Source organism: Acomys minous, assembly GCF_964271855.1.
Source record: "Acomys minous genome assembly, chromosome: 15".
Lineage (NCBI taxonomy): Eukaryota > Metazoa > Chordata > Mammalia > Rodentia > Muridae > Acomys > Acomys minous.
In genome coordinates this window covers 34766903-34782817 of record NC_140497.1, presented here as the reverse complement: position 1 = coordinate 34782817, position 15915 = coordinate 34766903, and the positions used below count along the sequence as shown (strand labels likewise).

The 15915-nt window shown below is 45.3% G+C and overlaps 1 long non-coding RNA gene across 1 annotated transcript in view; it reads right to left on the bottom strand.

Moving 5' to 3' along the window:
• LOC311584540 overlaps positions 1-3642 on the bottom strand; it is a 70035-nt gene extending 66393 nt beyond the window's left edge. The window contains exons 1-2 of the long non-coding RNA XR_014774925.1: positions 3579-3642; positions 3102-3413 (exon numbers count right to left, since the gene is read on the bottom strand). This is a non-coding gene — a long non-coding RNA (uncharacterized lncRNA). The remainder of the gene's footprint in view (positions 1-3101; positions 3414-3578) is intronic.
• Positions 3643-15915: the final 12273 nt, after the last annotated feature.

Below are 15915 nucleotides of genomic sequence, written 5' to 3'. Positions count from 1 at the left end.
ACTTCCTGCCAGCCAAGGGAGGGAGGGAGGGAGAGAGAGAGAGAGAAAGGGGGAGAGAGAGAGAGAGAGAGAGAGAGAGAGGGAGAGAGGGAGAAAGGAAGTGCAATTCAGCCATGAGGCGAGGTCTAAGAGGCATGAGAGAACAGCTGGAACAGAGAAAGCCACAAAATGCAAATATGTCAGGGATTTTTGGCAGGGAGGATTTTAGAGGGTTAAAACAGATCAACACTACTCAGTTGTTATGCCATAAAGCTTGTCAAATAAATATAATAGCTCAGCCTCAACTATTTGGGTGCTAACCAGGTTTAGAGAAAAATAGCAGTACACTTTTAAAATACCCACTAACAACAGCCACCACCAGTGACACACTTCCTCCAATAAGACCACACCTTCTAATCCTTCTAATCCTTTCAAACAGTACCGCTCCCTGGTAACAAGACTTTCAAATATATGGGCCTTATGAGGGCCATTCTCACCCAAACCACTACACTGAGGAAGACCTCAAGACTGGTGACTAATAACTAGCAAATTGACCCATAGTTTGCACACAACTTGTCTCAGGGTTCCTGAGAGAAGACTGGGGTCTTCCCTAAATAACAATACTAGAAAAAGTCTCAGAAGAGACCACCCCTTTACTCACTATTGTGAACTTCCCTACTACTTCTGGGAAAGACAGGCATCAGAGTGAACAGCCATCCCACATCCCCAGGGTGTGAAAAAAGTCACACCTATTACAGGAAGGTGAGTATAGGTATGAAAAAGGCTGATGTGGGCAGGATGCCTTTTTTTCCCTATTGAAGAAATCTTACTTCTCTGATGAGAAGTGCATAGATGGGACAGAACGTTGGTTCCACCACAGCACAAACGATCATGCATTGTCATCAACCCCTAGAGAAGGCACATTTTAGGCAAATGTCCAAAGAAGCAACAGGAAGATGCATGATAGAGAAACTGGCAGTGGTCACCACAAAGGGCACTTTCAGCTCCTTCCTCTGGGAAGAGCATGTCGTGCTTGTACTCAGGCCAGCCAGCCCCTGCTGTGCCTCATGGTAACAGAGAAAAGTGAGAGATGACAGAGATCACAGTTCAGTCACCATGATGATCTCTTTACCTGAGTTTCTAATTCTTTTTTTTTTTTTTTAAGATTTATTTATTTATTTAATGTAGATGAGTGCTCTATCTGCACATACACCTACAGGCCAGAAGAGGGCATCAGATCCCAGTATAGATGGTTGTGAGCCACCATGTGGTTGCTGGGAACTGAACTCAGAACCTCAGCAAGAGCAGACTATGCTCTTAACTGCTGAGCCATCTCTCCAGCCCTGAGTTTCGAACTCTTGTCACAACAGTATTTTGTGAGTCTGTGATCTGCCACATCCTTGTTCTGTAGTGGTTCGGCGTTTAGTGTCAGACCTCTGAAGCTAAAAAGGATTAACAACAACAACAACAACAAAGTCAGCTTTTAAACTGTCAAGTACACACATTTTGCTGATTTTTATTGTACTCTGAAGATGGTTTCGCATTCATTTTCTTTTTAAATTTTTTTGCCAATAAAATGCAGCATCTTCAGCTTAGTTACAAAATAGATTAACTAGAGAATAGAAGGTTCTGGCAGTGTTCACTTGACAGTTATGGAGACCCATGGTGGGAATTAGCTTCGAGGGTGGGGAAGGGGAAGGGGAAGGCTGCCTCTACCTGAGAGCCATGGATTGCAGTATGCTCTGCCACATCTGTCTTATGTGGTGCTAAGGATCGAACCTCAGGATCCATTCTCCACTAGGCAACCTTCTGAGGGTCCCTGGTCCTCAGGTCCTTCAGAAGATGCCAGCAATCATGCTGCACCAAGGGACACTAGACGTTACTTACATCTGTCCTGTTCCATAGAGGCGGATGGCACTTAGTCCTGTAAGCTAAACCATTTGTATTTTCGTTGAATGGAAATCTGAGCTCTAAAATGACATCTCATCAGCCACATGGAGCTGATGAGTCATTCGGAACACCTACTCCACTTTTTTTTTTTTCCATCTTGCAAAGGGGTGGAAAGATGCAGTGGGCAGTTTGAGACTTTAAATAATTCCTCGAGCTTTCAGAAGGATGGGGTGATCTGGCTGCATCCAACTCTCAGGACATTGTCAGTGATTTCCCAGCTGCTCATCAGCCCCGGTCTGCAGCTGAGATCACTTTCACATTCCCACTACAATCTGGAGGCCCTGGATACCCTGGATTCTGGTTCTCCTTTCTCAGCATGGGCCTGGGAGCTCCCTCAGGGGTACCTGTTCTGGGAACCCTGGAAGTCATCCTTTCTCCTTGCTTCTTTTTATTACCAGCCACTGGCTCTAAAAAGGTACAAATGGCGGGCCAGAAACACCACTCAGATATGGGCACTTGATGCTATGTGAAATTTTCATCCACTCTAACTTAACTGTTAACCATCTACCAACACATGCCCATGCCTTCAATCTTTGCCCCTTCCAAAATCCACCTTGCTGCAGGGTCACCTTAAGACCAGGGTGTTCACAGGTCCTTAAAGATCAGATTCAAAGTTTCCAGCTGCACAAACAGAGCTGGCACTATCTCAGCTAACTTTCCTTCTACCCCCTGCTGGCCAGCTCCCAACTGTAGGCACAAGCAGCCACGCCAGGCTTTGATCACGTGCACGCTTGATACTTCTATCTTGAACACTATTAGCACAGTTTTCTCTAGGAGTCTCTAATTCGTCTTTTAGGTGTTGTGGACTCTTGTTTCTGCCCAGGTGTCCCTGGAAATTTTACAACAATTCTAAGGTGGCCATTGTAGGGGAAAGGTGCAGGAAAGGAAACCTCAAGCAAGCAGTTGTTTGCATTTGCCCAGCGGCACTCTGATTGATCAAGCGTAGTTCCTTCCCATCTCTGGCTTGTTCTTCTGAAGACAATCACATTCTAAATGCCCCTAAAGGTCATCTACAAACAGGAGACTCCAGGGCCCCACGACCCAGCCAATGGATAGAGATGAATGTGGGCTGATTAGAGGCGTGCCCTTGGCTGTTGAATCCTGGCACTCTGACATAAAAATAAATAAAAAATAAAAAATAAAGTCTTCGATTTGTTCAGATAAGAACTCACCTGAAATAACATGGGCAGTCCAGTTTCTCAGGTTAGCCTGAAGGGAACCTCCCTTCACTGCTCCGCCCCAGGTGAGCCCAGAGAGAGGCATACACTGCTTCTTGCTGGCCCTGGGCCAGCCTAGCACCCATCCAGAGGCCCATCCTGCAGTTTAATCGCATTCCGGATCTGTTCTGGGCCACACTCACTTCACAAGTAGGAACTGGGTTTTGACAACGTGCCTTTCGCATGTGATCTGTTCATTCTCATTACAGCCAGCCCTCAGCAAGAAGGACTGTGTTAAAAGGGGGTGTCTGCCAGAACGTGGGCCACCTCCTCAAGCCAGACCCCCCCACCTGAGCCACCTCCTCAAGCCACACCCCCCCCCACCTGAGCCACCTCCTCAAGCCACACCCCCCCCACCTGAGCCACCTCCTCAAGCCACACACCCCCCACCTGAGCCACCTCCTCAAGCCACACCCCCCCCACCTGAGCCACCTCCTCAAGCCACACACCCCCATCCCACCAGGCAAGAAGACGTCTTGTTAGCTGCTGACTGTTTCCTTCCAGTCACTCAGAGAAGACTACACTGGGGAAGCCTGGCTTAGCCTTCTCTGATTTTCTAACCAAGGGGACACCTAGTGACAAACATGATAAATGACAAGCCCAAATGACCTAAGTTCTTTGAAGGTCTTTCTCTTCCTTCCTTCCTTCCTTCCTTCCTTCCCCTATCACTTTCTTTTACAGGCTATAAGATAGAATGTCTCATATTTTTATCCTGTCATTTTTTAGGGAAATAAACTTCTATTGCAATTTCTAATACACTGGATCTAGAAGTATTTATATAAGGGTGAACACAACAGCAGTGCGGGTAAAGGCGCTTGCCTCCAAGCCTAAAGACATGTGTTCAATCCCCTCATGTGCACAGAGGAAGGAACAAATTCCTGCAAGCTATCCTCTGGTTTCCACAATCATGCTGTGACACCAGTAAACCCCCACCCCCCACCCCGACACACACACACACCACAAGGTGATACAATAATAAGTTGAGGGTGGTGGTGGACACTTGTAATAACAGCACTCGGGAAACTGAGGCTGGAGGATCAGGACTTTGAGGTACATAGAAAAACCCTGTCTCAAATTAATAATAATAAGTAAAACTGTGACATTATGAGTTCCAGGACAGTACACAGCCAGGGCTATGTAGAAAGACTTCTGTCTCAAACGAACAAACAAAGCCTCGTACTTTGAAAGTTCTCTGTCATCCCCACAAAATATTTCCAGGCTTCTTATGCCTGGTGCTGGGGTTTTAGATAGTTTATGGTTACTGGGGGGGGGGGAACATTGTCAGCCCAGATGAGAGGATTTCATTTAAACTATGTATACACAGTCTTTTAAGTGTTATATGTAATTTTAGATACATAGATCATAGAACGCCTTAGACATTTCAGAAAGCCATACTGTTTACCTTCTGTCTTGCTGTGAAAAGACACCATAGCCATGGGAACTCTTATAAAGGAAAGTATTTAATTAGGGCTTGCTTACGGTTTCAAAGGTTTTGTCATATACATTATAGGCAACATTATATGGACTGAGCAGTTTGTATCCATGCATTTAGAAATATATACATATGTATGAAACAACAGTGAAAGAAAAAGAGGCCATAAATTTGAGAGAAAACAGGATGGGTGCATAAGAGGGGTTGGAGGGCGGAGAGGGAAGGGGAAAGTGGTGTCATATATAATAGCATATTATATGTAATAATAATAATAAAGAATATTATAATTTAAAAAATGAAAAATTAATTTATATGGAAAAACAACAAGACTTTTACTTTCTGAGTTCTCTATCATTCTCCACCAAATATTTTCTGTCACCTCTTCTCTTTTGAGGCAGAATATTTGCCAATGTAAAAGCAAGAGGAGAGAGAGAGGAGGGAAGCCTCAGCTAGAATTTAGAGAACAGATTGCTAGCCCTGTCTTACTTATTCTGAGCATGCGCCGTAGTTTTGATCAAGACACCCATTTGAGTCTTACTGTCTTTCAACTCTAATATTGGGTAGACAGCACAGAACACAGTGCATTGGATGCGAGACAGCGTTCCTGGAGGCTGGTAGAAGTGAGAGGGCAGAACACTAGAACCCTGTAGAACCCTGGGAACTGTGCGTGGACACTAGTTCCCCAGAGCTAGGGACGGAGCCAAAGGACATACCGTTCCCATTGTGCAAGACCACCTATGAATTATTCATGCCTTACCCAGAGGCAGGAAGCATGGATAATGGCTCATTTGACCTCTGAGAGCACATGGCGTGAGGAGATAGGACGTACTCCCTAGAGAAGAAGGAAGATGAGAACTTTTAAATGGAAAGTGACTTTCTAGGTTACGTAGCTCACACTCATCCACCTTCAGGAGTGAGAAACCACCATTCACTGGCTCAGGAGCTCACGGTTAGACTTGCAAAGTCAAAGCAATCTACTGAGAGAAGTTACACTACAGAGTAAAACCCTTGTGGTCTTATAATCCAACACACTTAACGACTGGCCTGGTTTTCACATTAATGTTTCCAAGTCCTAGAAGGCAACATGAGAGTGTTGCAAGTGGTATGATATGCATTAGTCATAAACAGACCTTCAATAATCCTTAGAGAACAGAGGACAGTTGGAGCCTAGATCCCCAGGGAAAGGAAGGGACAATATGCTATTTGTGCTACAGGGCCTAATCAAGATGCAGAGACAGGTGAATGTCCGTGAGTTACAGGCCAGCCTGGTCTATAAAGCAAGTCCAGGGCAGTCAAGGCTACACAAAAAAACTGTGTCTCAAAACAAAACAAAACTAAACTAAAAACAACAACATCAACAACAAAACCAAAACCAACACCAAACTAACAATGAAGGCACCCATTTCCCAACATTTTGGACCAATTTTTTTTTCATTGAAAATGTTCCGATGTTTTCAATTTAATATACAGAATGAATACACTATTGAACTTTTCTTCACAAGATTCTACATGTCCCAACAATTTCATTTATTTAATTTCCTTTCCCTTCCCTCTGCCCAACACGTTGTTGGACAACTTGTCCGTGCCCTGTCATAGTGCACATTGTCTTACCTGGTACCTACGACAAGGTTACTGCTCTGTTTTGAATTCTCTGCCACCAGGACCAACCTGTGTCACTTGCACTTTCTTAGAGGCCTGCCTTGACCTATCCAGGATGCAACCCCACTCCTTGTACCATTTGCCTGCCTGTTTTGTCCTTAACACTTATCACCTACCAACAGTCTAGGTTACCCATCTCCTGTCCAATACTCTGGATGAGGCCATGGGCCTTTTGTCTGTCTTCTTCTTAAAGTGCCTCTAGACATTAGAGAAGTATATGGCATATGCTTGAGTACATACAAGCTATTATTCAATTTTTAAATTTTTGTCCCTATTTGCCTTCGACTCTACTCTTTTCTAGGCCTCTTCAAGATCAATGCTCCATGGGGAAATAGATAATATAGGCATTAGGAAAGAGCAGCCTGTAGTGCACTCACTTGAGTTAGCCAGAAGGGTCACAGGCCCAAAACTTGCCTGTGGCTCGTCCTATAGTCCCATAGTGTCACCAGAATGGCATATACCTCCCTGTCTCACCCCGGTCTGTCAGGCCTCTGGGCACCTAGTCTGAACATGCTGATTTCTTGCTATGTCAGGCTCAGAGACAGAGTCCTGGATAAAATCCTCAATTCCCTCTGGCCCTCACTTTTCTTTATGATGTTTGCCTTCACAGCTGTTCACAAGGACTGAGAGGGATGGAGGGAGTCCAGCCTGTCTAGTGGCCTTGGTGGCCTGAAGATGTTCTTCCCTTCTCTGGCTTGTGAGGAGATGGGCTTTTTCTCAACCAAATCACGACATTTCTCAAGTGGATCTTCCATCCCTATCCTCCCTGAGACCTACCCTCCTAGGAGAAATGGTTATGGAGGTAATGTGGATTTTAGAGGGTGGATGCAGGGAGCAAGCTTATGGTGTGCGGGATCCAGCTACCAGGCTTAGCTCATGGATATTGGACCTGAAATCCCACTAAAATTGACTAGGATGGACAAAGACTGAAAGAGGCAAGGGACAGTGGGAAGGGACATAGGTTGTTTTTCTCACAGGCTGCCTTGACAGCAAACTATCCTAAAGATAATAGGGCAAGACGCCATCCCTGCATGGTCACTATGATGAGCATTTCCTGGTTTGCTCATCGATGCTCTTTTAAACTTTAAATGGAATGGTTCTATGACTTCTAAAACATTTATTTTATCTTTATCATGTGTGTGTGTATGTGTGTGTGTGTGTGTGTGTGTGTGTGTGTGTGTGTGTGTGTGTGTGTGTGTTTACGTGCACAGGAGTGCAGATATGCTCAAAAGCCAGTGACAGCAGAGATCCTGGAACTGGAGTTACAGGCAGTTGACAGCCACCTGGTGTGGGTTCTGGGATCCAAACTCAGGCCCATCCTTTCTGTGATTTTTAAAACAGTTGACCAAATGCTATTTTAAAGAATTACCCAACTGTGGGGCTAGAGAGATGGTTCAGCGGTTAAGAGCACTTTCTGCTCTTCCAGAGGTCCTGAGTTCAATTCCCAGCAACCACATGGTGGCTCACAACCATCTACAATGTGATCTGTTACCCTCTCTGGCCTGTAGGTGTACATTCAGGTTAAACACTGTATACATAACAAATAAGTAAATCTTTAAAAAGAATTACCCAACTGTATGTCTTCCTGTCCTTCCAGAGCCTTTCTCATGCTCACCCACACCATGGCTTTCCAGAAGAGATGGAAGTGAGCACACACTGTAATGTGTTTTGGGTTTATTCCTACTCAGCTCACATCCCAGAAGGGAAAAGCCCTTCCTCCTTCTCAACACTGTGTTAAAGACCCTTCAACTCAGTGTCCCTCCTTCCTGTGTTTACTTGTGTTCATTCCCTGTCACTGGTTGCTTGCTCCTCCTCTTGAGCTATGGTTGGCTTTCTTTAGCTCTTGCTTACAGAAAGCTCTTGGGTTAAAGGTATGTGCTAGGGCTGAGCTGCACCACAACTAGAAACAGGTTTTTCCAGTTCACAATCTTGGGTTCACAGTAAGATCAAATATCCTGCAGCAGGTGGTGATGGAGATGGTGGTGGTAGTGATTATGATGGTGATGGTGGTGATGATGGTGGTGGTAGTGATGATGGTGGTGGTGATGTGGTGGTGGTGGTGATGATGGTGGTGGTGATGGTAGTGGTGGTGGTAATGATGGTGGTGGTGGTGGTGATGATGGTGGTGGTGGTGGTGATGGTGGTGGTGATGTGGTGGTGGTGGTGATGATGGTGGTGGTGGTGGTGATGGTGGTGGTGATGATGGTGTTGGTAATGATGGTGGTAGTGATGATGGTGGTGGTGATGGTAGTGGTGGTGATGGTAGTGGTGGTGGTAATGATGATGGTGGTGGTGGTGATGGTGGTGGTGGCAATGGTGGTGGTGATGATGGTGGTGGTGGTGGTGGTGATGGTGGTGATGGTGATGGTGGTGATGGTGGTGGTGGTGGTGGTGGTGGTGATGATGGTGATGGTGGTGGTGGTGATGGTGGTGGTGGTGGTGATGGTAGTGGTGGTGATGGTGGTGGTGGTGGCAATGATGGTGGTGGTGATGGTGGTGGTGATGGTGATGGTAATGGTGGTAGTGGTGATGATGGTGGTGGTGGTGGTGACAGAGATGTGCTTTGAAGAGAGATGCAAGGGTTACCTCCAAGAATATAAATGTCTGCTAAAATTTGAAAAAGAATTTCCAGCCAGGTGCAGTGGTGCACGCCTATAATCCCAGCACTCAGGGAGGCAGAGGCAGGTGGATCTCTGTGATCTTGAGGCCAGCCTGGTCTACAAAGTGAGTCCAGGACAGCCAATGCTACACAGAGAAACCTTGTCTCAAAAGAAAGAAAGAAAGAAAGAAAGAAAGAAAGAAAGAAAGAAAGAAAGAAAGAAAAAAGTAAAAAGACTTCCTTTCAAACGCTACACAAAACAGCAACTCTGTAGACACTATGATGCTTGTGAAATAGATTAAAAATTCTAAATTTGTGTTGTTTGAAGCCACTGTTCATGCTTATAGCAATCTTTTACAGAAACAATGGAAAATGAATATTTATAATATGATGAGACCATCCCTGTTCCCTTGGAAAAGACTGGGCCACCTGGATAGGTGACTACCGTGGGTGGTGTGACAGGCTCCCTTACAGTCACACCATACTATCGGGAACCGCCCAGAGGTTTCTTTGGAGCATTGCCCTTTGACACCATTTCATTTGGAAGGAGTTGGGGGAGCCCGGTCCTCTGGGGTAAGAACACCTGCTGTCCTTGCAGAGTCCATAGAAAATGCATATTCATTCGGGGAAGCAGAGAGTGGCTGAGGCCACACCTTCCTGTGTGGCTTTCAGTGACTCCTTTCTTTGGCAATATCACAACTTAACCAATGGGTAGGACTCATGTCGGGCAGGTGGGGGCCGCCTGGAAACCTGACTCACTTGTTTTTATAAAGCATTGCAACATCTCCAAGGGTGTGTTTTCTCAGATGTTCTGGAGGCCCCCCCCTTTTTTTAAATCAAATTTAATTAATATAGCTGACCTATCTAGTGCATAGGCAACTCAACCTGTGCCTCAGGCTGGACCACCAGGCCAGGTCCTATAGATGCCAGACCCTCCTCTCTAGCACACACTTTGGACTATCAGAGAGCACACACAAGAGTGGTATCGCAGAACTTGGATTTTTGTCCCAAGTATCTTAGTTAAATGATACCTAACATTCTAAGTTCAAATAAGGAGTGGCTATGCCAGAGGCATTATCATCAGATGCCTTGGCTTCTAAGAATCTCATGCGGGTGCAAGATGTATTTTTGAGATTTCAGGGTAAAATAGCTTCCTGATCCTCAGAGTTGATAGTGAGGTGCTGTGACACATTTGACAGTTAAGTGCTACGGGTTTGGTGACAGTGTAGCAGGACAGGCTATGCTGGTTTGAGCACAAGACCATAGACTGGGCATCTTTTTTCCAGTTATCTTTAAAGTTAACCCATTGCTTTTTGATTTCCACAATTCACCATTGTATTAAATAGTTCATCAAGCCAATGTTTTGATTTCGCTTTGTGCAAAAGAGAAAGACTCTTAGAATCTAAAATGTGGACAGGGGACACTGGCATTTGATGAGCAGGCTATAGGGTGGCTGGCACAAAACATGCACTTTCAAATTATGACTCTATTACTAAATTATTACCATAGGATTGTTGGAGCGATCAATGAATGTATGGGTGACTTGAGAGACTAGTGCAGTCAGTGAGCAGTCTGTATAAATATGTCTGGATTCTATCGAACAGCCACAGGGATGTGTAGGTGTGATAGTGAGTTGCAGGAATATTCCATGTGAACAGGCAAGCACTTTTGAGGCCTCACGATGTCCTCACGGAAGACAATGACTAGTGCCTAAAATTCAATGTGCCATATCATAATGACAAAATAATTGTGGATATAGAGTCAAAATGAACAGTAAAACACATTATAAAAATAATAAAATACAAGAGGCCAGAGAAATATTTTAAAAGCTAAGGGCATTTACTGTTTTTGTAGGACTCTAGCTCAGTCCCCAGCATCCATGTCTGGGGATTCGCAACCACTTGTGACTCCATCTCTAAAGGATCTGACCCCCCTCTTCTGGACTCTGCAGGCACCTGCACTCACCTGTGCACACACACCCCCACACATATATAGACATGATTTAAAATCAAAAAATCTTTTTAAAACATTAAATGCTGATAAACTAAGTAAACTAGAAATGGCAGAGAAATGTATTTAGATTTAGGTATGATCATTAGGAATTGCCAATGGGACTAATAAGAAAAAGAATCCCACAAAAACTATCCACATTACAGTGGTATCCTAGCAGACACGTTTTCACTTAAAATCCCAAGGTAGAGTTCCTGATGGTAAATGTGGCTTAATGATACCTAAATATATTCATTATAAGGGAACGATATTACTTCTAGCCTGATAGCTTTAAAGAAGAAGAGGAGAAGGAAGAGGAGGAGGAGGAGGAGGAGGAGGAGGAGGAGGAGGAAAAGGAGGAGGAAAAGAGGTATCTAAGTTGGGCATAGAAGCACACGCCTTTAATCTCAGCACTCAGAAGGCAGAGGCAGGCAAATCTCTGTGAGTTCCAGGACACCCAGGGCTATTATACAGAGAAACCTTGTCTAGAAAAACAAACAAACAAACAAACAAAAAACCGAAGCTAACGGCAATATTGTGAGACAAACTGAATTTCTGTTCATGGAACCTTGCCAGAAAACTCTGCAGCAAAAGGCATCATCCTATTCAACACGAGTAGTACAGTTAGCAAACCACAAGATGGGCCAAATTCAGTGAATCAGTCAGTATGCTCGTTGTTGTATTTCTAGAAATGAAGCTTTGACCAAATGATTTTCATTAAATTGACCCCAAATCTACTGGCAAAAGAAGAATAATTTTTGTATGAACTGGCCATGATTTCCCAACAATTAATTACTGCATTGATGGTTACTAACACTTCCTTTATATGGAGATAGCCAAAATGGGGTTAATAGAAACAGGCCCATGAACAAGGCCAAAATGAGTTTATGTTTTATATGCAGCCTTGAGCAGGCTAGCTATATCTTTGGTTCTCAACCTGTGGAGCGCGACCCCTCTGGGGGTCAGATGACCCTTTCATGGAGGTCGCATATCTGATATCCTGCATATCAGATATTTACATTACGAGTCACAACAGAGGCAAAAGTACAGTTATGAAGTAGCAAAGAAAATAATTTAATGGTTGAGGGAGTTATCACAACATGAAAAACAGTACTAAAGGGTCGCAGCATTAGGACGGTTAAAAGCCACTGGTGTATGGAGTTTCTCGATGCCACCACATATCACTTTGGAAAGCAACAGAGGCTCATCCCGTCCTCGTTCTGGCGGCTAGAAACGACGTGGAACGGAGAGCACACCCATGGTGTCTGTACCCTGAGTTTCTCCAACGTTTGTGTGGCTGGCAGTTCGGGTGCCAGCCCAGTTCCTGCTTCCGTTGCCGCACTCTGTGTCTCTCCCTTGCCTGTAAGGGCACCAGTCACGTTGGATTAAGGGCCTGCCCTCCTCCGATAGGACCTCATTTTAACTAATTACATCTGTAGCAGCTCTGTTTGAAAGCAAGCTTGCAAGGTTTTGTTTTGTTGAAAATTCAACCTGTAACAGCCGTGGCTGGAATGTCCCAGACAGGTTGATTAATGAAAGTTATTTCAATGAGTTCTCTTACAGCTTGTCATTTTTCCTTTTCTAGTGTACTTTAGAACTTCATGTAGGGGCCGGGAAGATAGTTCGCTGGGTAAAGAACTTACTGCACAATTATGGACAGGAGATCGCATTCTCAGAACCCACACAAAGCCAGAGGCAGCAGCACACGCCTGTGATCTTAGCGCCCCCTACAGGCAGACTGGAGCCAAAGACAGGAGTCTCTAGAAGTTCGTGGGCCTGTTGGCCTACCCAGTGAATTTGAAAACCCCATTTCCAACGCGGTGAGGAGACAAGAACTGATGATCCCCAAGGTTGTCCTCTGACCTCCACATCCATGTGTCCGCACTGCATGGGCGACGGCGGGTACACACATGCGCGCACGCAAACATGAGCCTAAGATTAAAAACAAAAAAAACACAAAAAACTATTTTTGAATGAAAGTATATACACACTAATACAGAAACAGTTTTATCTGGATTAAGCTCTTGAAAAAATCTGGCTATTTCCCTGCCCCCCCCATCCCGTTTTCTAATCCCCTTGTGGTCTAAACCTATGGTTCTTATTTTCTAAATTGGGAAGGCACTCAAGCTAAACTAGTTTTATTGCTTTTCAAGGGAATGTCTCATCAACTGGTAGAGCTAAAAGAAGAAAAAGAAAAAAAAAAGAGAGAGATGGCTGGCGTGAACTTGGGCAGAAAAGTCTGTAGAGGGCTCTCATCTCTCTCATGCAAAGCCAGAGTTGGGGTGAGGATAAAGGTAGAACTGGATAGAAAGTTCTACCAACCCGCCTTCCTGGTCCTGCCATATCCTGTGAGGAAGGACACGACGATTTCATACGAAAACGCTTTCATAGAAAGCTGACAACTGAAGACAGAGATGTTTTTACAGAACGCAGTCCTTCCTTCTTTTCTTCCTTGTAATCCAACGTCACGAGAAGAAATGTGAAACCAAGACCAGCAAAGGAACCATCTCAGACTTGGCACTGTCCAGCTAACATCCCCGAAGCTGAAGAGAAAGGCCAGGTCAGGAAATGTACAGATTCCTAGTACCTGGTTCTCGCCTGCCTTGTCTCCAGAACAGGGAATGGGGCCCAGGGCTTTAGAATCAAAATTTTTTTTTTTTTCAGAACAAACCAGCTGTCAAAGAGAATATAGAATTAACAAACTTTCAAGATACAAGAGCAAGGAGAATTTTCTCCATGGAGAAAGGCATGCCTGAGATGATCAAAGGAGGAGAGTGCAAAACTGAGGGGTGGGTGATGCCCTGCAGGGACTCTGAGAGGGAAGCTGTGTTCACAACAGCAGAAGAGGAAACAGCTCCCAACCAGTGTGGGAGAGCAAGAGCCTCACAGGAAACATCAACTAAGCATAAGAGAGCGCTCAGCACCATTAGAAACACGGGCTATGCATGTGAAAGGATGCTGGCCCTCGGCTTTATGAAGATGCACCAGCAATACTTTGAGTTACGACTGAGGAGCAGGGGACAAGGCACACTGTGCCTATCTGCTGCTCTCCAGGAGGCATCGGAGCCTTTACAGGAAAAGACGCAGAACTAGGAAGACAGACGGGTGGAGTGTCCTCAGCAGGGCCCAGCCAGGACCTCCATGAAGGACCTCAGGCACATTCGCCTATGGGGAACGTGGGAGCCATCAACAAACTCTAGGGAGGAAAGGGATATTGTCTGACTTATGGGGCACGCAGATCCACTTGGACCTTTTTTAGGAGGTTGGCATGGATGGGAAGAAAATGGATCCCAGAGGTTTGAGGTAAGCCTGCTGCCTCATTGCAGCTGGACGGAGCTTGAGCAATGAGACCAAGGCCAGGGGAGTTCAGTGATGGGAAGGTCGGAGGATACGTAAGCAAAACAGGTGGGGTTGGGGCCCACCCTTGTTAGATGACTGATTGGCTGACCATGCCAGGGAAAAATAGAGCTATGGGTGAGAGAAGGAGTTTTGTCTCTGTTGCAGGATACAGAACTCTTTGTCCGTATGTGAAGGGTAAAGGGGCAGGGAATGCCAGATGACTGTGCGAAGCCTTTAGTCTTCCTCTCTTAAAAAAAAAAAAGGATCGCATCATTTCAAAAATGGGGACTATTATAGAAGGAAATATATGTGATGTGCCCAACACCATGCCTGGTACTCACCACAGACCAGACACCCAGCATGGAGTTTCACCACAGGACTGGGTAGTAGGTGTGCTGGGCCTCCTTAGGCCACACACCCTGAGAGGCAGGCTGCCGATGCATAGCAAAGGAGAAGAGGAGCCCTCACCACTGTGAGGAGAGTAATGATCCTTCTCAGAGGGGTTACAGTCTTGTTGGCTCAGCTCCTCACATCAAGTCTTGAGGACTCTGATGTTCTAGCTATGGAAGGTGGCACGATGTCCCAACATGGAGGGCAAGGTTCTGTCGCCTTGACCCTCACAGGGCGGTTGTAAATGTGTTCACTTCCTGTCGAGAGTGAACGGAAGCCACTGTGTGTGCCAGGAAGGGCCATCATTGGGTTTGCCTTCATTCTGTGCATAAATATTATTTGGTGCCTACTGTGTACGGGACACACACTCGAGGTTGTGGGAAGACAATAGTGGACATGAAAGGGGTGGTCTGTGTTCCTGGTGGAGACAAGACCCTCCACATGACGCCTCTCCATCCCCCTTCCCTCCTCAGCATCCAGACAGCCATCCACAAGGCCACCAGTAATAAACCCCTCCAATCCATTCGGCAATCAGCCCCCCAAGGGATTAAGGAAGTGTCACCTACTGTCAGTTAAGTGTTAACTATGTGACTCTATATTACCAAAGAGATGTCTGATGTTATAAAGCCACAGAGTAGAGGGCTTTGATCAGGTGGAGAGGCCAGAATGGCTCGGCTTTGAATGACATCAAACAGGAAAATCAAGCGCAGGCAAAGTGACAGGACATACCAACCAACCAACTTTTCCATGTTTCCGTGGTTTTCCTCACACAACTGCATCAGCCTGAAACATCCCAATACTCCCTGCCCATTTGCTTATCATCCAAGGATTGACTCTAACCCATCTCCTCTCAGGGGGTCCCTCGGCTCCATTAGGTACCCCAGTCATCCCTCACTGGATAACCACTCAACCTCCAACCTTTGAATGCAAGAGGCAAGTGACCATCAGGTGGATGAGGAGTTCCTCACAGTCGGGTCTGTTTAGTACTCTAGTCAGCTGCCACTGCAGTTCCGGGTGTGTTAGGTAGGTCCTTCAGAGAAGCGGAAACAGGAGAAGATACACAGCATGCATATGGGTGGATAGATGGCGGGTGGATGTGGAGAAGACAGAAGGGATAGGCCAGATGGTAGATAAATAGGTGGCATATAGGTAGGTGATTGATAGATGACTGATGATAAATAGATAGATATATGGATTATTGATGGATGGTAGATAGGTGATTGATAGGTACAGAGATAGATAAATAGGTAATAGATGATTGATGATAAATAAATAGATACATAGATACATAGATTATTGTAGATGGTAAATAGGTAGACAGACAGGCAGACAGACAGACAGACAGACAGACAGATAAAGAT